The following is a 24,086-nucleotide window of genomic DNA, read 5'->3' as shown; positions in this document are numbered from 1 at the left end:
CGAGTAAGTTAGATCAATTTGTAATAGTATCAGTAGAGATTATCTTGATTCCTAACAAATAAGGGGCTAAAAATGTTTAAGAAAAGAAGAAGAAGAAGAAGAAGAAGAAAACAATACATCTATCCAATCAAGATCAGTACCTTTGGGAGTACCACTCTTCGAAGGGAGCTGACATCACTATTCCGAAGTTCTTTTTCGAAGAGGAACCTCATCCTTCTTGGTTCAATTTCCTTTAATAAAAAGTTATTCATACAAGTTAGCCAAACCGAGATAAAAGGAAACACGTAGGCAAGCTTAAATTAAAAAAAAAAAAAAAAACTCATTCCGTATTTCAGAGAAATATGTGCATTAACTTCATATTTCATGCATCACAACCACAAAAAGTTACACATCTTCAATTTCTTAGATTGGTATAATAAAAAGAAAAAAAGAAAACCAAGGAGAGTACATTTATTTACAAGACAAGTTCCACAGTAATTTTTTTTAGGCAATACTCTTATTTTTTTTTAGTGAGTGGATTTTGAAACTTGGAATGAATGATAGAATAGGTTATTGTTGATTTAGAATATTTTTTCTTTAAAAAAAAATGAAAAATGTAAAGTAACCCATAATATTTAGAAATTGAGGGAAGAATCCTCATTTATTTTTTTGAAAAAGAAATTGATTTTTTTTAAAAAAATCTATAGAATAGATTTTTTTAATAGATGTACACTAACATAGTGATGATAGTCTCCTATGTAGAAATAGTAAAATTAAGGAAATCTTGAGGTTCAACTTCCATCACTCTATATTTTTTTTTCTTTTCTTTCATCGTCAGTTGACCTATAAGTCCCCAGTATTTATTGAAAACTAAAAAATAAAAGTAGTATTTTTCACACGTCCATCCAAACTCAACAAAAGTTGTCAATCTTTTAAAAAAATAATAATAAATAAAATTTATCCCTATTTTACATTTATTAATTGGCCTACCATAATGAGATCTGAAATAATAGGAAAATTCTACCAAAAGAAACAGAAGTAATTGGAAAATTTCCACCAAAAAAAAAAAAATAATAATAGGAAAATCTATAGATTGGAATATTAAAAATAGTTAGAAATTCAGGAGGAAAGAAAAACAAAATCCAATCACCGGCTACTTTAGCGAAATCGATCTAATGGCTAGATTTTAAGACCTGCTCAAGAAAATGGTGAGAAGAACGAATCAAATGAGTAAGAATTATCCTTCACCAAAAAAAAAAAGTAAGAATTATCAAAGAAAACAAAATGGTAGCTGATAATCAAAATTTCGAATTACATGTGGAGGAGGGAGCCACCGATCCTGAGTGAGTAACGAAGGTATAATTGGTACATTCGGTGGTGGAGGCAACGGTGCTGCTGTGGAGGCTGAAGGCCAGAGATCGATGGAGGTTGGTGGCATTGGTGGTGCTGATGCCGACGAAGAAGGCCAGATATCGAGACTGATTCGCTTCTTCTTGCGATCGGGTTGGAGACTGGTTGCAGAAACATTGCTCGGACCGAAGTTACTGAACGAACCGTTGGTACTGTGCTCAATGTTTGCCTGCATTGTGATCACCTTTGATTCTTCAGGGAAATCACTGTTTTACTCTCTCAGACGCACAGGCCAGTGAGGTAAGGGCTAGGGTTTATATAGACACTTGTTGATGTCGTTATGAATGATTTTCTCGTTTCCTTTTTTTTTTTTTTCTTCTTTTCCTTTTCTGTTTGGGTGATTGAATCTGGCCTATGACGGAAAAGATTAAAATCTACTAATGATGGACACTCGGCAATGTGGAGGTGGCCGTTATGGAAAGAAAGTTTGAGAATTTTCCATTTTCACATGGGTTTGGTTATTACTCCTACTGATTTAAGTGACGTTTGGGTGTTTTTGATTCATATTGGTACTTTTGTGGAACTGGTTTTTGGGAATATCTCTTCATTGCTTTTAATTTCGATTGGTTTTCACGCGGTTTATTGGGGGTAGAGGTAGCTTCCTTTCTAGATCAATTATTATTTACTTTGTGTGTTCGTTGATGGTGAGAGAGAGAAGGCGGTGGGAGATGATGAACGAGATTTATATGAAAGGTTCTGGAGTGCAGCTCCAAGTGTCCAAAAATCTTCTTTTTTTCGCAACTGAAAATTTAATGGAGTTTTACGTTTTCGGAACGTCCGTCTTTACCTTGAGTGTTCTACTTCTTTCCCTTGCGGAAAGCTTGGTTGTATTTTGGAGGTATTCGACTATAACCCGAGATTCAGTTCTGAAATTGAAACGTGAAACAGGAAACCAATGCTGGGAGTTGTCACAAAAACTCATGAATAGCTTTAGCTGAATTCATTTAGGGTAATCCATTTAGTTGGGATAATGATGAGTAATTGAGATGAACTGAATTGAATTGCATAAGTTGAGTTATGTGAGTTGATCATTATGGTTACCTGTGCATGACCTGGGGTTGTCATACTAACAGCTGGCCATTTCATCTTGCAACCGGGCAATCTGAATTGCAGAAATCATTTACTTGCTCATTGTTATATTATTCCGTTGACAGTTATTAATTCTCTTTTCCTCTCGAGTCTCTTGTTGCTGGGTCTAGTATGTGCTTTCTTCCATTTAAGCAGAAACGGTTAATTCATTTTGATTTTTTATTTTAATCTTAGAGATCCATTTTTTTTGCCCTTTCATTTCTTATTTTGTTTTCTTTCTCGTATACCATGGAACATGTCCAAGAGTAGCTCTCACTATACCATCCACATTTGGAAAATAAACCAGGATGGAGGTGTGAGCTTTCTGCCTCACTGCCAAAGAAATAGCTGCATTAACAGCAAGATTAGCTACTTCATCAGCTGCACAATGCATTCCTTGTAACTATTGGTTATTTCAATAAAACAAGAATTAGACAGCAGTCAATAGCTAGAGAACACAGAACTCTTCAATCTCAAAGCTGTGGTTTTATCAAACTGTATCAATAAAATAAGAATTAGACAGCAGTCAATAGCAATAGAAAACAGAACTCTTCAATCTCAAAACTATGGTTTTATCAAACTGTATCAATAGTTCAGTGATAAGTTGATAGCATGCCTTTGTGTCAAGTATAGGGTACTTCAATGAAATAAGAAATCAGAAAGCTGGATCGTAGCTCCAAATATCTTAACCTTTAATCTCAGGATGCAATTTATGAAGGGTAATTTTCATCTGGACCCCCTGAGGTTTGATCTATGTCATTTTTAGTCCAAATAAATGGATACTTTGCATCTGCCTCCCCTGAGGTATTCAATAAGATCAATTAAGGACAAATTGTGATTTTTATGATCAAAATACCCTCATATCTATTCTACCTTAAGATTTGCATCATTTTTTTATTTTTACATTTTAAGAATTTAAAGTTTCTTAATTTACAAAATCAAACACATATTCTACTCGACTATCAAATCCCTCTTGAACTTGAACTGTCCCGGTGGAGGCGATTCTTCAACTACAACGATCGGCGTAAACTCTGCCGCTTCTTGAGCCGTTTCAGTAGGCAATGGAATCTCCGACGGGTATCTTTCTTCTTCACTCACCACCATCACCAGAGTTCTTTTGGCTTCCACTATAGAAGTCACAGAAAATGATATCATCCCGTCTATACTCATTTCGAAACTAGAAAGCAATAACTCTCAAGTCAAAATCAAAATTCCTGCCAATTAATGCTTCTGATTTGAATGGAGGAGCATAACTAGCATGGAATTTCAAACATCCACGATCTCCATGCAACAGATTGCAGAAATATTCCACAATTAACTATATTTCCAGAAAACCAATCATGTAATCTTTCCTCAGGTTCTTCCATAGATCAGTGACGCAAGTAGTGGAAGCCAAGAGGACTCTGTGATGGTGGTGAGTGAAGAAGAAAGATACCCGCCGGAGATTCCATTGCCTACTGAAACGGCTCAAGAAGCGGCAGAGTTACTGCCGATCGTTGTAGTTGAAGAATCGCCTCCACCGGGAAAGTTCAAGTTCAAGAGGGATTTGAGAGTCGAGTAAATATGGGTTTGATTTTGTAAATTAAGAAACTTTAAATTCTTAAAATGTAAAAATAAAAAAATGATGCAAATCTTAAGGTAGAATAGATATGAGGGTATTTTGGTCATAAAAATCACAATTTGTCCTTAATTGATCTTATTGAATACCTCAGGGGAGGGCCGGGAGGCAGATGCAAAGTGTCCATTTATTTGGACTAAAAATGACATAGATCAAACCTCGGGGTCCTAATGAAAATTACCCTTTTATGAAATTATCTAAATAGTATTATGATAAGCTGAAAGCCACACGCTGCTTGAACCTTTGCACCTGTGCACCAAAGGCTTATCTTGGTTAGCCAGAAATGGAAATGGATATGCCATTGTGTTCTGTTAATTGATTTAATTAGATATGACACAGTTCATCGTTGAGCTGGATACTGCTTATTTGTGCACTTATTCTCTATTCTAATTGCCAGAAACTGTGACAAACTGTTGATTAATTTCTTAATTTTATTGGCTTTTATTGATGCTTTATTATGTAAATTCATTAAATGATGCCTGTTAACTCAGTAAAGTTCATGATTTCAGCCCATAATGACTCTTCTAAAACTCAAGTATTAAAAGATGATACCAAATATTTTTCTTTCAGATCAATAAGCAATAAACTTTCATTTCCTTCCCTACTTTTTCCTTGATTTCATGCAACACGCTGAGTCATGTCTCTATTTGAGCGACTGACAAGTTGGCTGTGGTCGTTAGTTAAACTGTTCTTCTATGACTGAGTTTGGCATTTCTGCATAGCAGCAACATTTTTTGTAAGGCTCTTTTGGTCTGTTAGAAAAGTTTCATGATAACTCAGCTTACTGGCCTTAAACTCTTATGTAAAGATGATAATTGAAAGTATTCCCCGCCCCCCCCCAAAAAAAGGCAGATATAATAAAAAAACCTAATTGATGTAAGGTACTCTGTTAGCGGATACCATATTTGAGGCTTTTCAATCAATAAGAAATAAGAAATGTAATTTCATACCCTTACTTGTTTTTTCCTAGATTTTATGCAGAGTTCAGAGTCATGTTTGTATTTGAGCAACTACACATTTGATGGGGTTGTTAGCTAATCTATTTTCACTAACTAAAGTCAACATCTAGACACTATAGTGGAATTCACAAACACGTCCCTCAACCCATTGATATTTGTAAACAATCCTAGAATTTGTAACTAGTACGTGGTAGAGAGAACAATTGGAGAATAGGGTTGGGCAATAGAATCTAGGTTCTATCATACTAGCCAACAAATATATTTATAATAATCCAAGATAGAATTGCACTATGAATATGACTTTTAAATCTTATCTAATTAAGCCTAAATCTGCACAAGAAACTCACCAACTAAATGCTACTGCTCCTCTACCCACGACCTCTCCAAATCCGGTGTTGAGTCCTCCCTCTTCTCCAATTGACCTTGATGTTCTAATTGCCCTTTGTAGAGGTACTTAGAGTTGTGTCTAGTATTAGGTTTCTAACTGTGTTTCTTATGCTAACTTGTCATCCACATTTCATGCTTATTTATCTATCGTTGAGAATTAGTGAATTACCTTTTTCCTAAGGCTGTTGTAGAAGCCTTGGCTAGTTCACGGTGGACAGTTGCTATGATTGATGAATTGTCTGCCTACATTACAATCATACTTGGAATTTGGTGTCATTGCCTCTCGGTAAGAAGGCCATGGGGGTGTTGATGGGTGTTTGCTGTTAAGCTTAATCCAGATGGCAGTCTTACTTGTTCAAAGGGCCCGACTTGTAGCGAACGGTTATGCCCAAGTTTGTGATGTGGACTATTTGGATAGTTAATCTCTTGTGGCCAAGCTTACATTTGTTCGCATATTGATTTCTTTGGCTACTGTGTTCCATTGGCCTTTGTGTCAACTTGATGTGAAAATTGCGTTCCTCAATGGTGATCTACATGAGGAGGCTTGTATGGAGCAACCTTTGGGGTTTGTTGCTTAGGGGAAGAGTGTTATGGTTTATCATCTTAAGGAATCTTTGCATGGGTGAAGCAGTCGCTTCTGCTTGGTTTAGATGTTTCACTTCTAATGTGCTTAAGTTCGCGCTTACTCATTGTGACAGTTACCATTCAATTATTTTTCACCGCTCTAGTGTTGGAAACTTGTTTCTTATTGGTTATGTTGATGACATTATTATTATTGGAGATGATTCTATGGGGAATGATAATATGAAGCTATATATGCAACAAGAATTCTAGATTAAAGACTTGCGAAGATTAAAGTAGTCTTTGGATATAGAAGTTGCTCAATCTAATAAAGGAATCTTTTTGTTGCAACATTGTATGTGATTGACTTATTGAAAGAGACTACGATGCTTGTTTCTAAACCTTCAGATACTCCTATAAATCCTAATGTGAAGCTTAGGCCAGAGGATGGAGATGTACTTGATCATCCAGAGAGATATTGAAGGCTTATGGGTGAACTAAGTTATCTTATTGTGGCTCAACATGATATTGCTTTTCTAGTCAATGTGGTGAGTCAATTTCTGTCTACTCCTTGGATATCCCATTAGGATGTTGTTTTATGAATATCAAGGTATTTCAAGAAGACTCCTGGCCGTGGATTAATTTATAATAGTTGAAGGGAATCTCGAGTTAGAGGCAGGCGCTAACTCGAGAGCCTTGTTTCCTAATTCATATTGGATTTTTATTCTGTTTTGCAGTTTCCTAGTGAGGGTTGTAATCATATTGCATTCTATAATAAGAACTTTGTCTATTGGAGGCTTATCATTTAGTGTAAGGCCTCCAAGGCTTTTCTACTTCTTCCTCTCTCGCCTCTTCTCTAATTTATGCATACCATTGTGATGGTATATGATGAGTTCATCATCCTCTTGAGTGACTTCAAAAGGAAGCATAGGGGTCTGTTATTTCTTCAAACGGAATGTAGTCAGAAAGATTAGATGTTAGAATAATAGTTCACTTGTAGAGGACAAAGTTATATCACTTCCAGACAAAGGAATACGTTTTCCCATTCGCAGATGTTATTGGTGAACCAATACATTCAAATTCAACATTTTCCTGTCTGTAGTCTAATGTTGCAACAATTAATGGCTGTAGTATCAGTTCAGTTATCAGAGTGAGGTAGTCATCATTCACCACTTAAACAGGTCTTTAGTAAGAGATGCTTAACCTCTTTCTTAAGGAGAAAATGAAGCCAAACAGAAATAAGTAGTCTAGCATCAATAATTCCTACAGATACCCCCCCCTTCAAAAAGGGGTGTTTTTTAAGTGACTTTCCATATCTATAGAACTTCCTTCTTTTCTTACCATTGCTTCAATTTACAATAATTTAGTCCATTTTAATGATTTATAGCTCCATGACTGCTACCACAGATCTTGTTTTGATTAGAACCTTTACGTCAACTGGAAATTTTATGTATTCAGCCAATCAACTTGTCCATGGATCCTTTTTCATGTGTCCTTTATCTATCATGTTATATCAACCTTGTCTAAAGCACCCCCTGTAAATGATACGTCATGCTATATCATCACCCTAATCCGGAAACAATTAGGCAAGGGCTTTCACAAATTGGACTTGTCTAAGTTAAGGATTTTGTCCAAAGCATAGAGTTAGGTTATAATCTAGAACATCTGATCCTCTATATGTAAGAGTCTACAGTTATAAATGCTAAGAGGAGAAGGATTAATATTGCATGTATTCTAGAAACTAGACAGAAGTTTAAAATAGTTAAGGCATTGGATGACTTTAAACAATGGAAGGCTAAAGTAGTAGCTGGAATGGGTTTAATTGTGGACAGAGATGTAAAGGATTATGTGTTGGAGTTGGAGAAAGAGCTCAATGTAATTAGTGCTTACGCACTCCAAGTAGGATAGGATGAAAGTAGATAGCTACAATTATGGGGAAGCATGGATTGACTTCTACGAGGTTTATATATGGTTAAAAGATTAGAATAAGGATTGATGTAAACAGACATTATGGGAGATATCATAGAGGCTGTGAAGGTACACAAGGAGGCCAGGGATTTGGAGAAAGCAATTACGAGGGAGTCTCAATTTTAGAGTTTGCAGCAATGTATAATCATTCATTATGATTACTTTATTCGAAAACTGGGAGCATTTAGCTACTTATGGTAGTGAACATCTTACCAGCCAAATGGATTTCTTCTTAAGAATGTGGCCTGGCAGATTGTTTTGTAAAGCCTATTAGGTTATAACCGGGGAGAGCCTAACTGCTCAACATAGAATGGTGGTCCTCGTTGTGAACCTGTGAATAAGAGAACCTATTTCCCTAAGATAGTTGGTGGAATTAAAAGGTGCTTCATTGAATTCATTTATTGATAAAATGAATAAACAAGGAAAGAGTTATTATGAGGGAAACATTGTCACACTAATATGATGTGGGACAAGATGATGACCTGTAAGAAGGTTGTCAAAGAGGTTGGGCAATTAAAGATACACACATGCCACTAGAAAGACTTTGGTGGTGGGATTGTGAGGTCAAACCAACCATGAAGACTAAGAATGCGGTTTTGACCAGGAAGGAATGTTTGCTCAACCAATTGGACAGATGCTTCATTGTAAGTAGCACAACCATTAGAAATCTGACGACGGAGTCACATATCAACCAAACAACAAACAATTTGCTTTGCAACCTATAATATGAATAGTCTGGATCATTTCATATTAGCCTCAGAATCAATGATCTAACTCACCACTTTCTATGCTGTCATTACAGCTTGCGCTTTGTATATATATGCACCAGGAGATTTTGTCAAAAAGAAACCAGGAGAAAAGAGATTAACTGAAAACGCCAACCTTCTGGTTCCACTCCCACCATCATTTTTCGTCCAATTCCCCAACACTAAATCATCCTCTGTCTGCTAACTTATCTTTTAGTTTGACCTTCAATGCTGTCTTGTGGAGTTGTTTTTTTAATTAACGGAAGCAATGTAGCCAAGTGCAACCAATTAGAGTAGGAAGAGGAATTGATGTTATTTCACACGTAGATATACTTGGATGGTGAGAGAGAGAGAGAGAGAGCAGATGGGAAAGAGATTAAATAGAGTCGGAGTCCGCATGGGTACAACAAAGCGGGGATGGGAAGAGATCCTAAATTGCAGCCCTCTCCTTAGCCCAGCCATGAGGATGGGCTGAGATACGTTAGCCCCATTTTGACTCTCAGGCTAAGTTGGGCCAATGGCCTTGCGGGTTGGCTCTATCTTTATATTTGTTGTGCTATCGTGCAATATTATCACTATTCTTCTTATATATTTGAATTCTTTATTTTCTTTAGGTCACGTCATGTCAATATGTCATGGAAATAAATAAGACTACTAATTAAATTAATGGGATGGATTCAAGATCATATGGTGAACTTGAATGTAGCAAATCTAGGCCTAGGAGGTGCCTCTTTATGTTCCCTTGATATATCTCTTTGTGTTTTTTTATTCCACATTCATTTTCACCTTCCAAATTGGTGATTCATGATGATGAAGGTTAAGGATCAACTTCCTAAGAGAGAAGTGTTAGAGAGCCTTAAGAGTTTCATGCATAGAAGGAGAATGAAATTTACGACGTCTGTATCGTATTCCTTCCCTCTATTTATTTTTTTCCCTTTTCCGTTAATTGTAAAGACTTAATTAGAGTCCCCAACCAAGCAAGGGGAAAGAAGTATGTGTTTACTTGGGGTTAACTCCCATTTATTTGGGAACACTCCAATTAATTTGCCATCACCTTGGGCATAAAATGTAGTAGGTACTGTATCCACTTCAATTAACACGGACAATGATTTAATCACTTGTATGAATATACCTCTTAATATGATTTTTGTTGGATGAATTATACTCCTATATACATTGTCTATCTGTGATTATTATTATTATAATTAATTTTTTTTTTTTGGGGGGGGGGGGGTTGGAGATATCGGTCTACTTGTTAAGTTGGTTACGCCGACCAATTAAGTATCAGAATGATCAAAGAGAATAAGAGATGAATTGATAAGGGGCCACATGACGGTATCTTGATAATTTCTGAAAGAATTTTTAATTGATCTGTTATTGGAAATAAAAGTTTTCTGGCTAAATAATCCACGTTGGATAAACGTAATTTTTAAAAGTAAACAATTACCATGCATATTACTCGTTAGAAATAAATTTTTAGGAAAAAATAGTATCACAGAAGAAAAGGGAGCATATGTGATATTTTGTTTTACAAATTATATAGTATATGTATGGAAATTGTTTATTTCTCTAAGAGCTGTTGTTGTTATGTGGCTAGCCCTAGGATCGGGTTACTCCTTAACTGGATGTGTGCCAGATAGCGTTGCAATTAGATGTCATATTGGTGATGCCTTCCAAGGATAAGAATGGATCTCTTCTCATCCTATTCTTATGTTAGGATCCTTGGGAGTGGACGTGCATCAAATGCGGGCGGCCGGCGCGCCCCCCCCGGGGCCCCCCGGCCGCCTTTGGCCCGCCGCCTTTGCCGGCCCCCGTTTTTTCCTTTTTACCGGCCATTGCTTTTTCTTTTTTCCGGCTTGTTTGCCTTTGCTTTTTGTGTCTTACATCTGTTTCTCGTCTCCCTCCCCCCTCTTGTTTCCTCTTCCTCGCCCCCCCCCGGCCGGGCTCTTCTCTTGGTTTCCGCGCTTTTTTTGGCCCTGTGGTTTGTGTGTTGGTGCTTGGGTGGCTTTTGTTTTTTTATATGTTGTTTTTTGGTTGGTGTGTGTCCTTTTCCTTCGCCTCCCGCCTGCGCCTGGGCGCCTCTCCTCCGCCTCCGCCTCCGTTGGCGCGCCGGCCTGCTGGTGCATGTCAACCATAAGACACGAACAATGTTCGTACTTAAGTGTTTCAAAACTTTTTACGTGATAACTGAGTAATAATAATAAAAGAAATAAATTAAATGACAGTGTGATGTGAACGCAACTGGGACTCCTGGCTGAGACCCTAAGTTGGGTGCATAAAAGGGCTCTAAGAAGCCCCTTAGGCTGGCTGACCCCCTGAGTAGGGGTATTTTGGGCATTTTGTGCCCTATTTAGTTGCTGGAATTTAATTCCAGTTTAATTTCTAGAGTCCAAGTTTGTTAAATAGTCTTATTTGAGTTAGCAGTTGAATTAGTGATCGAGTCCCTAGTAGTTTAGCACATGTGGCAATTAGAGTTTTAACTAAAATATAATTTAAGCATGTGTTTATTAGAGTTTGAGTTAATTTAAATTTTTATTTCAGCATGTGTCCATTAGGGACTTTTAGCTGTTTAGTATATATTTTTGGGGTCAAGATTATGTGGCGGGATCCTAATTTATAGAAGAATCCCACTTAAAGTCTCGTTCTTTTAGGAGGCTAAAAATAGCCTATTCTTTCTTTATAATTTATCAAGTTTGATTGAATAAATTGAAGTGTTTGTGAGACACTGGGGTGTGGTTCTCTTTGGGAGGATCAAGGCAGATTTACAGCTCTTCAACTCTCAAGTGCAGCATCTTTCATCACAATCAGCAACCATTCCCAACCTCCAGCAGCTCCCAAGTAAGTACACACACAACCAGCCCCTTCCCTTGCGTCGTACTCGTACCTCCATCGCAGCCTTTCCCCTTCACCTCCCTTCCATCACTAGCCCTATGAATCCCCTCCCTAGCATCACAGCCCTCTCCCTCCCCTTTCCCTGTAGTTACAGCAGCACCCTACCCCTCCCCCACCTCCCCTAGACTCTGCAAGCTTTCCCCTGCCCCTGGCCTGTTCTGTGCACCCCTTTAAGTCCCTCCTCCTTGCTGCTGCAACACAGAAGCAGCAATTCCCACCCCCTCTGACTCCCCTACTCCCTTCCCTACCCCTTGCCACACTTCCCAGCCACTCCGGTACCTCTCCCTACCCCACTGTTTCCCCATTCCCTTCCCTTTCTCTATTGCACCCCTCCTCTGACTTGGCACAGAATCTGAAAGAAGCAGAAAAGAATAGAAGAAAGGAGAAGAAAGAAAGAAAAGGAAAAAGAAGAAAAGAAAGAAGAGGAAGAACAAGAAAGAGAATTCAAGATTTTCCCAAATCTTTTCCCTTTTTCAAGATCTAACCCATATCCATCATAAGATCCCTTCTCAAACCCAGTTCTTTTTAGAAACCCCAATTTCCTTTCCCTTCCCTCCCATATTTGTCTCTTCCTGTATCATTCTTTGGGTATATCAAACCATCCCTTGGGTGGTTTGTCCACAATCCTAACTTGTCCCTAAGATTTCCCATAAATTTTTAGAGATCCCCAGTTATCCTAAAACCTTCCCATAATATTTTACCATCATTTGTGGAAGATTTGGGTGAATCCTTAATTGTAGGGAATCATTCTAGAAACCTTATACCTAGAACTGGGTTCACTTCACAATGACTTCTTTTGTTTGACAATACAATAAATGGCAATTTTTTAAAATGAGGGATTGGGGAGATCTAGGTCATCTGCAGTGTGTCGGGTTAACGGCCATGCATCGGGCTGCTGGGATCACTGAGATAGAATGCCCATGCTTGGGGGGGATCTTGACAACTTAATACTGATCTGGTAGAGGATCCTAACCTGATGAGTAAAGGAGCTTCAATGAGGCAGTTGACGTTTTTAACCAAACAAGGTATAAAGTATTTATTCTCAATTAGGCGCTGGGAATATTATAAAATAAAGGACAATGAATATAAATAATGAGGGAGAGAGATTTCTTTTGGGTATATGACTAATGAGAGACAACTTAGCTAGTTATCATTTTGTATGCTTTTGGAAACGTTACTATTCTAGGAGAGTAATTCTTGTGTAAAACCCTTTTTATATGTTCTTGTGCTATGAGGCCATTTTTTGTTTGGAAACAAGCATTTGATGAACCCGTTATTGAAATATTCCCGATTGGGCTCACAATATGAAAATCTAGTTTTCGAGCAAGGGCATGGGGTTGGAGAGCAATGTAGAGGGGTAGGTTGGGGGTGGAGATGGTCTTGAGAGACTTTCTCCATCAGGACCATTTTATCAGGTTTCTATTCCCCGACGTGTTAACATGTCTGACATGGTTTGCCGAAACCCTTTTTCAGACCACCTTTCTTCGAGAACGAAAAAAGAACCATTTTAACGAGGACCTGACACCCTTTCTTATGTTCTCTGAGAACAGAACGCCAGAACTGTTCTCCAAGATGTAGGTACTAGTATACCTTGTTCAGTGGCCCAGATAACTTTGCCCATAGATTATTTCCTCATCAGACTGTATCTATCTCAAAATTCTGTGTGGTTTGGTTAAACTTGTTTAGTGTTTCTTGTAAATGATTATCATAATTAATCCTTAAGAAAACAACAAATTAAGAGTATCCAGGACATCACACAAGATAAATAGCATTAGTTAGATCCCAAGTACATGACAGATCAAGGGACTGAAGCTACATGTAGTCTTCTAAATGTTCAAATTTATTATAATATATATAGGAAACATAGTTCTGTTCAGCAGTACCCAAATGACTACTCATGATCCAGTCAACACTAATGGATAAGCTACATTAACTGATGTGATATTGTATTGGTTTCAGAGGGGCTCATCAAAATCCAAATTACCGAAAATCTCGAGAGCTCATGGTGTCAAGGCTTGGGAAGTCTTGAACTAAATCACCTGGTAAAGGCATTGGAAAGTTATACTTGAAGGTGTTATTGTCCAGGAATAACATGCCAGGAGATAGTGCTAGTGGTGGATCTTGCAGGAATGGGGGCATTTGCCAGCAAGCTCTAGCTGATAAATCAGAAACTATGTGACTCATGTCAGATTTTCGAGCTTGAATGATCTGAAATCAAAGCCAATGGATCAATAAGATTAGAAGTAAGTAGTTCTTTGTTTTCTCCTTGTAGATTATTTAGTTTCTTACATATTTCTGGCTTTGTTCATCTCTGTAGAGCATGATATAGTCTCCAACTCGCAAACCATGTGAGCTCACAAAATCTCCTGAGAAAATTTCAACAGAACCAGTAGTGTTTCTCTGATGAAAATTACAGAACCAAAACCAACAAGTTTATGTTAATTTGAAGTTATAAATGGCTGTAGCTTGTTGTTACCTGTGTTTTCAAGGACATACATGCGGCTCCTATTATTAGGCCAAAACCTGTACGAATATATTAAGGCAGAGATATAAGGCACTAAAAACATCTAAATCTTGTTTTTCTCAGTAACCATGGTATCTGGTCAGCTTCGGCATACCTTGAGTATTCCTTATTTGGGAGGGGGTGTGTGAATAAGATGGAGGCCTCAACCCCCAGCAGATTCTTATTTCATGGCCTCTTACTTATGAGGTGTTGGTCGTTTACATTCTAAGCCAACCCCTTGGAGTTTAAAACATTTAAATCTCTAAGATTAAAATAACAAAGTGAAACAGCTTATGCATACCTCAAATAGTCCTCAAGGGAAAAGAGGGGTGGGGGGTGGGGTTAAGTAGAGTAGAGGCTCAACCCCCAGCAAATTTTTAATTCATGGCCTTTTACTTGTGAGGTGTTGATCTTTTGCATTTTAAGCAACCTTTTTGGGGTTAAGACATCTAAATCTTTAAGATTAGAATAATCAAAGTAAAGCAGATTGGTAATCATACCTAAATTTGAAGTTCCAGACCCTCTCGCCATTCATATCCTCCATTTCTATGAAGATCCCTTCCTTAGAAGCAAGGGGTGGGAGACAAACTTCGGTTGCTTTCTGAAATCCGTTTTCACCATGTCGTATTCACCATATAAAAAGCTAAATGTTAGTATTAATACCAAATGAGTAAGCTAGATCAATTCTTTTTACTACCAGTAGAGATTGATCTTGATTCCTAACAAGCAGGAGTAAAAATGTAATAAACGATGATAAATCAATTCAATCTAGACTAGTACCTTTGGGAGTATCACTCGTCGAAGGGTGCCAACATCACTGTTCCGAAGTTTTTTTTCAAAGAGGAACATCATCCTTCTTGGTTCAATTTCCTTCAGTAAAAGATATCCATACAAGTAATCCAAATCAAGATAAGAAAAACAAGCAGGTGAGCTTAAGGGGGGAAAAATTGTAAAACTCATTTCATATAAATATAAATATTACTAACGAAAACACTAGCTTCATATTTTAATAAATATTACTAATGAAAACACTAGCTTCATATTTTAAAGATAGCAGTAGCACAACTAAAAAGAACTTATCTGTGTAGAGAATCCCATTCCTAAGAATTGCTCTGTTCTATAGTACAAAGATGCAGTATCCTTGATGCTATGTTGAGATTTCTATGCTGCTTCCAAAAATGGTAGTCAAAGAGATCCTTCGAAAAGTCATCTTAGATTAAAAAAAAATTATAAAACTAATCTACAGTTGAACAGAAAATACCTTCACAGGCTTGTCTTATGGGTAAGTTCTTATGTCTATGTGATTAGAGAGGAAACAAGAAGAGAACAAGAAAAGTATACTTACAAGAAAGAAGTCATGCATACTTGTTTTATATTTAAATTTTTACTGTGACAATACTCTCCTTTTTTGTTTGTATTTGTAAATGGATTTTGAAACTTGAAATCAATGATAAAATTGGTTATTGCTGATTTAGATCCTTTAAAAAAAAAAAAAAAACAGTGAAAACCTTGAAGTGGAAGTGGCCATCATATTAGAATTTGGGGTTTTCTTGTGTGAATATCCCAAATCCAGAACCCTCCTCCCCTCTTGAAAACAGGATCCCATTGATTTTTGGGAACCCTATTGAATAGTATTTTTTTCTTATTTCCCTTTTGAGGGCTGTAAGGTAAAACATACACATCCTAATTCAACAAAACTTGCCCACATCTTACATACATTGATTGGCCTACCATAATGAGATCTGTAGCACTAGAGAGGTAAAATGGATCAGAAGATTAATAAATTGGTTGAAATTCAGAGGGGGAAAAAGCCATAGTTTTTGTCCTAGTTCTTCAGTTAAAAGCTAAAAATGGAGCACAATATGATGTATAGTGCATATCAAACTGCTATGATATCTCGACATAAATCTTAATAGTACATATTGTCATTGGATGTACGCTAACCATATTTTGCCTATAAGGAACCTAATCCGGTGAAATCATACACTTATAGAGGAGTCTGGATAAGGAAATGATAATTATCTGAGCTTAGAAATTAAATAAATAAATCCATCTTCGGCTACTATCAAATCTCATGGCCAGATTTTTAGATCTGCTCATAAATGAAGAAATAGTGAAAAGAACATATAAAATGAGTAAGACAATCAGAGAAAACAGAAGGGTAGCAGATTATCAAAAAGTTAGATTACATGTTGACGGGGGACCGAGTGATCCTGAATGGGCTGCGTGGGCAGCATAGGTATTACTGGCACGTCCGACAGGGAGGTTAGTGTCACTGGTGGAGGCAACAGATCGATGGAGGTTGGTGGCGCTGGTGGAGGCAACAGATCGATGAAGGTTGGTGGCGCTGGTGGAGGCAACAGATCGATGGAGGTTGGTGGTGCTGCTGAGGCAGAAGGTGAGATTTCGAGACTGACTTGCCTCCCCGTTGTCATTCGCATCTTCTTGCAATCAGATTGGAGATTGGTTGCAGAAATATCGATCAGACCGAAGTCACCGTATGCATCTATAGTACTGTGATCAATGTTTCCCTCCATTGTAATCATCTTTGGATCTTCACTCACAGACTCAAAGGCCATTGAGGTTAGGGCTAGGGTTTATTTAGACTTATGTTGATGTTGTTGGTAAATGAATTTTTTTTCTCCTCTCTCCTTCTCTCTTTTCTCTTTGTGTGATTCAGTCAATGGTCTTATGACGAAAAAGATTGAATCTAGGAATGATGGACACTCGGCAATGTGTGGGTGGCGGTTATGAAAAGAAAGTTGAAAATTTTCTATTTTCAGATGGAATTTTTTATTACTTCCCCCGCTGATGTGAGTGATTTTTGGGGGTTTCTTTAATTCATATTGGTACTTTTGTGGAACTGGCTTTTGGAAATATTTCTTCATTGCTTTTGTTTCGATTGGTTTTCACACATTGGTTTAATCGTGTTATGTTCCATTCTGGATCAATTTTTGTTTGTTTTGTGTGTTTGTTGTTGGTGGGAGTCTGGGAGAGAAGGGCGGCGGAGATCGATGAAAGAGATTTATGTGAAAGGTTCTGGTGCAGCTCCAAGTGTCCAAGAATCTTTTTGTTTTTTTGTTTTTGGGCAACTGAAAAATCAATGTAGGTTTACGGTTTCAGAAACATTCATCTTTATCTCAAATATTTGACTTCTCTCCCTTGCGGACAGCTTGGTTTTATTTGGAGGTATCCGACTATCATCTGAGATTCAGTTTTGAATCTTAAGCTTGAAATAGAAAGCAAGCACTGAGAGTCATGGGTAGGTTACTAGGTCATAAAAATTCATCGATAGCTTTAGCGGAACTCGTGTAGCATAATCCATTAGTTGGGATAAGGATGAGTTCAGTTGACTGAACTGAGATGTATTCAATTGAATTGGTAAAATTGAGTTGTGTAAGTTGATCTGAAATTGTGATTTTTATCGATAAGAGTTCAGATGAAACTCAGAATATGGTTACCTGTGCATGACCTGGGCATTATCATACTAACATCTAGCCATGTCTTCCTGTAACCCTTCCGTCAATGGTGCAAAACAGCAATCTGAATTGCAATAATGGATCATTTACTTTCCCATCATTATATTGTTCCTTTAACAGTTATTGCTTCTGTTGCTTTCTCCAGTCTCTTGCTGCTGAGTATAGTCTGTGCTTTCTTCCATACAAGCAGAAAGTCAATCTTTTTTCTTTTTTCTTTTTTAATTTAAAAATCTTAGAGACTAACCTCTCTCTCTTGTTTCATCTCTAATTTGTTTGCTTCTTTTATACCCTGGAACATGTCCAAGAGTAGCTCTCACCATGGAGAGAGTGAGCGGTCTGCCCCACTACCAAAGAAACAGCCGTATTAACCACAAGATTGGCTACTTCATCAGCTATAAAATGCATTCCTTGTATAAGTGTTGGTTATTTCAATAGAACAATAATTAGACAGCAGGTCATAGCTTCAAAAAACAGAATTCTTCAATCTCAAATCTGCAATCCTATTGAAACTGCATCAATCGTTCTATGATAAGTTGATAGCCCAATGCCTTCGTGTCAACTATAGGGTACTTCAATGAAATAAGATATTAGAAAGCAGGACCATAGCTCCATAAATTTAACTGTAGTCTCAAAGGATGCAATTTTATGAGATTATCTCAATAGTTCTATGATAAGTTGATAGCCACACACTGCTTGAACCTTTGTGTCTCTGCACTAAAGGCTATCTTGATCAGCCAACTAAGCAAACAGATATGCTTTGTGTTCTTTCGATTTTTAAAGCAAATATGATACTGTCCATTGTTGAGCTGGATACTGCTTAACCATGTGCACATTCTCCATTCTAATTGCCAGAAACAATGTCAAACTGTCGATTAGTTTCTTAATTTTATTGGCTTTTATTGATGCTTTAATATGTAAATTCTTTGAATGATGCCCTGTTAAGTTAGTAAAGTCCATGACTGTCTGCCAATAATGACTTCTAAAATTCGTAAGTATTTAAAGATGATACCATGTATTATGCTCAATAAGCAATTCACTTTCATTTCCTTTCCTATCTTTTCCTCTATTTCAGGCAACGTTCTGAGTCATGTTTCTACTTGAGCAACCAATAAGTTGGCTGCGGTTGGCAGTTAAAGTGTTCTTCTTTGACTGTCATTAGCATTTCCATATAGCAGCAACATTTTCTTTAAGGCTCTGTTGGTCTGTTAGGTTAGAAAAGTTCATGTTAGCTCAACCTGTAATGATGGATCTTAGACTCTTATGTAAAGATGATACTGTGACAGTATTTGTACAATAAAACCAGTCCCGAGAAGAGAACATAGAAGAGATAGATGAAGAGTACGAGAAGAGAAAAGAAAATTAGTGGAAGGGGGAACTGGGTATAGAAGGAGAATTGATACCTGGCAGTCCCCCATCACTCTATTTAAGTCTTCAGATACATGAAGATAAGAGTTCCTAAAAGGGAATCAGAATTGCTAGTAATGGAACTGAAATAATCAACGTACTAATCCCAGACCTACTAGGAAGCCAATACTAACCCTTGAATACAGGGAAATGCTCCCCCACCCAGCCCCCAATCAAGTAAAAACTTAATTGATGTAAACTGTACCTCTCAGGTACTATAGTTAACGGATAACCCTATCTGGGGCTTTTCGATCAATAAGAAAAATAATTGTGTACCTTGCCTGTCTTTTCCTCGATTTCATGCAATGTGCCGAGTCATGTCTGTATTTGGCCAACCTGCAAGTTTGATGGGTTGTCAGCTAAAGTATCTTCACTGAGTATATTCAACATCTAGACACTGCAGGGGTAAGTCATGAAGCACATCCCTCAAGCTATTGATGTTCATTGTGGTGTCGTGTTATTTCTTATGTTAGAAAATTTCATGATTGCCCCAGTCCATTATGAATGTTCTCTAGATTCTTAAGTATGCTGAGGTGATCCGTATCTGGTTCTTTTAGATCAATAAGCAATATAATGTTGCAACCTTGTCGGTGTTTCTCTAGATTTCGTGCACATACAGAGTCATGACTACGTAGGAGCTACCTATAAGTTTAATATGGTTGTCAGTTGAGCTGTTTTTCTTTGACCGAAGTTAAAAATCTTAATGCTGCATAGAAAGCCACAAACTTGTGCCTCAAACGATCTTATTTATTCTGATGCTATATAATGAGTTTGTGATTGTCTCACTGCACCAACTGAAGTAATGTAACATCAATGTTGTATCATCATCATCCAATTGATATGGTACTGACAGGGAACTATAATGAGTACTTCAGTGAGGCAACTCATGTTGATGCCATTGTTTATTATGCTGGCCAATTGCCTGATTCACGACGTCTTTACCTGATGCTATTGTGATTGCTGAAGATGTCTCTGGTATTTTTTGATTTTAGTACCAGACCTATACTGTATTTTAAACTTTACTGCTTTTTACCTTAGGCATTCTTCATTTGTAAGATAAAAAGGGGTGGGGAAAAAAAAAAACATGTGGGACCCACTTGTAATGGGGTGGGGGGAATAGGAAAAGAAGATAAAGGATTTTGTGGGAAAGTTGCAAATGTGGGTCCCACTTTTATTTTATCACTCACTTTCTCACAAAGTCCCACTAAATATGTGACACTTGAAAGGGATGGGGTGGAAAAAGTGACATGTTACGTCAGCTGGCTAGCTTCCTTAATTTAAGGAAGCTTGTCTACCCACTTTCCCCCAATTGAACCAAACAAACCATGCTTATTTCATGAAAATTTTACTTCTACCCACCCCACTTCAAATTCAGCAAACAAACGATGCCTTACTGAATATGTTGTTCTCTTTACCTACATTCTTCTTTTGTTGTATTTACAATGCACTTGCAGAGGAATTGTGGTTGCCCTCATTATGTTTTTTTTTTTGGGTGGAGAGGGAGGGGGGTGTTGTGTCAAACTGCTTATTTCTCATAGGCCACTGGTTTACTGTCTCTGATGTCTGCATCCGTCTGGCATTCTGAATTCATGATATCAGGAAAGGAAGGCAGGATGGAATTCAGGATTGAAGTGTACAAGATCATTTGGTTGATCAGGTGTGTTGGCTTCGACCTACGATAAATAGGTAATATCATAAAATGGTGACCTATACCCCTGCCTGGCATGTTGGTCACCATAGGACAGGATACATGTCCTATGCCAACACCATATACTATTATAATTGATACTGATAGTTGCACTTTTCTATTTACTCGCTATAACATGCTAGATCTAATCTTCTCTTGCTTGTTAAGTCCAACTCATGAATACATTTGATAGGGCTATGAACTTCCTGGAGATTAGATATTCATTCCTTGAATCAACAAAACAGATTGTGAGCAGCGCTAGTGAAGAAGACAAGGTACAGATGCTCTTATTATTCAGCATATCTTAAAAACAGAGAAACTGACATCCCTATATTTTGTTTAATATGTTACGGATCTTATTGTTTGATCAATCTACAGACCGAATGACTTGAGGCATTTATACTTTAAACTTGACCTCCCAGGAAAAGTGTATCAAGAACTATGGTGTCGACATTTTTTTTTTTAAATACTATTGTTAAGCTTGTGAACCTTGGTCATTTGTTTGCTTCACAGGTTATTGTGTTCAAGTGAAGAGATTTAGTTTGTGTTCAATTTTCATCTAGAGAATACATATGAGATATGACGGGTACATGTTTTCTTTACTTCTGGTTACGAGTGACTATGTATCTGAATTTTTCTTATGAATCCTAAACTCTGAAACATACAGTTACAAAGTTGGGTGCAAGTTGCGAGCGAAGTACTGAGTAGCCTTCACAGACAGGGAAGAGTGAATCTTATTGTAATATAATTATGTACTGTGTGATAAGCATTTAGTGCTCCATCTTGGAGACTAGAGTTTAATTTAACTAACTAGTAGGAGCCAATGGGTTAAAGCAGAAGACTTATGATGGTAATTTTAAGTGTATAGGAAATATCTAGATCTAAAAGAGTGTCACTGGTTGACCGGTTGTAAGTCTTATTCCTTTTCTCGTGTAAGGATTTAGTGATGATGAATTTTAGATCTTCATTCTTTTAGGGCCTGTTTGGTTACGCGAATCCAGAGATTTGAAATCTCTGGATTCACAAATGGGAGATTTTCACCTGTTTGGTTGTGTGAATCTCTAGATTCATGAAATCTAGAGATCACATTTTCCTAAAACGTGAATTTGTAGATTATGGGTATGAGGTGAAACCAGAGATTTCACCCTCTATCAAATCGTTAAAGATTTGAACCATAATTCATAAATATTTTTTAAGATAAATCTAGAAATTTCCTTCCAAAAATTCAAACTAACCAAACGTTATTTACGATCTGCTCTAGGTTTGGTCGGTTTGAAATCTCTAAATTTTGAAATCTCGTTCGTACCAACGGCCCTTAGAAGATTCTGTTTTCTTAGTCATGAAGTTACATGACACTAAGTGTCTCCATATTGTTTACCCAAAAAAAAAAAGTCTCCATATTTAGTCGGTGGGTACAAATCAGACTTTACTATTTTACTATTAGAATAAAGAGCACCACCACCTGGTTATGCTGTGTGGAATGATGCAAATTGACTGGCACACCCTCTGAAAAGGGAGAAAGGATGAGGTGTGTGCAAGTCATTGCATGTGGTTTTTCTCATTCTACCTTAGAGTACCCGTTCACTCGAAACTCATCAGAATCTGTTTCTACTTTCCATAAACAGGCCCAGACATAGTGTCACAGCTTGACTGGGTGGCATTCTTTCTAACTTACCTATTTTAGATATGACTCAATTAGTTATTACTGATCCTATCTTGATAACTTGGGCATTTTTGTTCAACAGGTTGGTCATGATGTAGACCATTTCAAGTCCCTACAAGGGATATGGGGATTGGGGAGTGCCAGCAACAAATTTCAACAGTCATCCCAACTCTTTTAAAGCTTTGTCACCACCTCCCAATTGTGTGGTAGATTTCCTTCCCTCTTGTCTTTGTGATACTGAGATCAATCTATATATTAATTGGCACCTTAAGTTCAAGTTATACCCACATCAAGTGCTTCATGGAAGCTATTGAAAATGCTAGAAATGGAATCTTTGGAGCACTTCAGTTGTGTCCTTGCCAGTTCCTGATAGCATGGCCTCTTGCCCCTATTATCGTTGAGTAAATGTGGGGGCATAGGCATAGTATGTTTATAGATCACAAGTGACAGTGAATAATGCGCTAGATGTTTTGGATGCCAGAGAACCTGTACATAATGTAGGCATGATTGATAGTATTATTTCCTATTGTAGTATGAAAAATAGTTGATATTTTATATGGGATAATCTCTTTACAAATTGGACATGTTACAGTAATCTGGATTATACCGATTACCGATGCTGGTCATTTGCACCCTTATTGGAAGTACTGGCATATTGATGGATGTTGTCATTGAAATTTCAGGTTAACTACTAAGCACAGCTTGCTGGTGGCAAGGAGAGTGCTAGAAGCTATTGCAAGTTTGGAGGGAGCTGAGGAGACAGATGTGGAGGCCTGGCCAATAGACTTCCATTGATGCTAACTGGGATGGGATGTATTACCAGACCGAGGCACCCTTTTCTTACTAAACTGGCCATTTGATCCAGAGTTCTGCACAGTTTTCAGTGTCATCATCTGGATAAGACGATGATATCCTACATAAAACAAAATCAGTACATGTTGCTGTCTCATTGTATGGGCAAGTACTGTATGTATGAGGCCACCTTCCCCGGGGGCTTTTTTTCATCTTTTAATTCACTCTTTCCGTTTTTAGCTCGCTGGGAACTTTATGCCAAATACACTGGTTGTGCATGAACCAATCAATAATATTATACTACTTGGCTACATACTGAAAGGATAGATGTTAAACCTACTTAAGGATGTTGAACTGGTGTTATCATTTTAGGCAACCATCATGATCATCTTTTTCTCTTTATCTTCTTCTTCTTTAATGTGTGGGTCTCGGGCTATAAACTAATGTTGGGTCCCTAGCATAAATTACATATTCCAACCAAACTAACACGTTGCCTGCTGTGAAATTTTTTTCAAATTTAAGACTTGAGGGACCAAAATACCCATAAGTTACATATATGATATTAACTAAAATACCCTCAATATTCAATTGTTAGGAGGGTGAAGGGTTGACAAATAAAAAAAGAAAAAAAGATGTGGATGGGGGGAGGAAATAAGATGGGCAGTGATTGAAAATGAAAAGCTGATTTGGTTTTCAAATCTAGGTTTTGGTTATGGAAGGAGGGAGGGGGGGGGGGGGGGGGGGAGGGTTGGGGTTTTTTTATTTTTTTTATTTTATGTGGTGTCGTTTTTGGCCAGGTGGTTTCAAGCAATTGTTTTGGCAACGGTTCCTAAGGAAGAAGATGGGTGAAGGGATGCACCCACCTATGTAATTGATAAGAATATAATATTGAGAGTATTTTAGTCATATTATATGTATTAAATAGCTTGAAGGGTATTTTGATCCCTCTAAATTTGAATTTAAAAACACT

At 37.5% G+C, this 24,086-nt stretch overlaps 1 long non-coding RNA gene across 3 annotated transcripts; it reads left to right on the top strand.

The window, feature by feature from the left end:
* The first annotated feature begins 1,123 nt into the window (after window positions 1-1,123).
* On the top strand, window positions 1,124-23,126 carry LOC149015516 (uncharacterized). Of its 3 annotated transcripts, none has more exons than XR_016173422.1 (6): window positions 1,124-1,629; window positions 13,548-13,831; window positions 20,574-20,631; window positions 20,855-21,247; window positions 22,407-22,530; window positions 23,008-23,126. It is a non-coding gene; the product is annotated as an uncharacterized LOC149015516 (long non-coding RNA). The 3 variants fall into 3 exon arrangements; XR_016173421.1 differs by having other exon boundaries at window positions 20,574-20,936; window positions 21,175-21,247; XR_016173420.1 differs by having other exon boundaries at window positions 20,574-21,247.
* Window positions 23,127-24,086: the final 960 nt, after the last annotated feature.

The sequence above is a fragment of the Hakea prostrata genome, chromosome 5 (assembly GCF_041222555.1).
Source record: "Hakea prostrata isolate BN-2017 chromosome 5, UWA_Hpros_2, whole genome shotgun sequence".
Lineage (NCBI taxonomy): Eukaryota > Viridiplantae > Streptophyta > Magnoliopsida > Proteales > Proteaceae > Hakea > Hakea prostrata.
Note: the sequence above shows the minus strand (reverse complement) of the source record. Positions and strands in the feature narration are given on the sequence as shown.